This window comes from Sapajus apella, unplaced genomic scaffold (assembly GCF_009761245.1).
Source record: "Sapajus apella isolate SASKATOON/1434 unplaced genomic scaffold, GSC_monkey_1.0 scaffold24, whole genome shotgun sequence".
NCBI lineage: Eukaryota > Metazoa > Chordata > Mammalia > Primates > Cebidae > Sapajus > Sapajus apella.
Window position 1 is genome coordinate 16,784,518 of NW_022436964.1, and position 290 is coordinate 16,784,807.

Below are 290 nucleotides of genomic sequence, written 5' to 3' on the forward strand. Positions count from 1 at the left end.
CTACCACCACTAGCCACCAGCATGGTCATTACCTCCCATGCCCACTATCACCACCTCTTCCACAAACACCACCTCTCAACACCTCCACCACCTCCACCATAACCACCTTCCACCACATCCACCACCACCACCACCTCCATCACCACCTCCACCACCACCACCTCCATCACCACCTCACCATCACCACCTCCCCCATCATCACCACCTCCCCCATCAGCACCACCTCCACCATCACCACCACCTCTACCATCACCACCTCCCATCACCTCCACCTCCACCATCACCACCAC

General features: G+C 58.6%; 1 protein-coding gene across 5 annotated transcripts in view; it reads left to right on the forward strand.

Annotated features, from left to right (window-relative positions):
- The window catches only part of DOCK8 (dedicator of cytokinesis 8), a 246,177-nt gene that overhangs the window by 175,848 nt on the left and 70,039 nt on the right, over positions 1-290 (forward strand). The gene's annotated exons all lie outside the window — the stretch shown is intronic.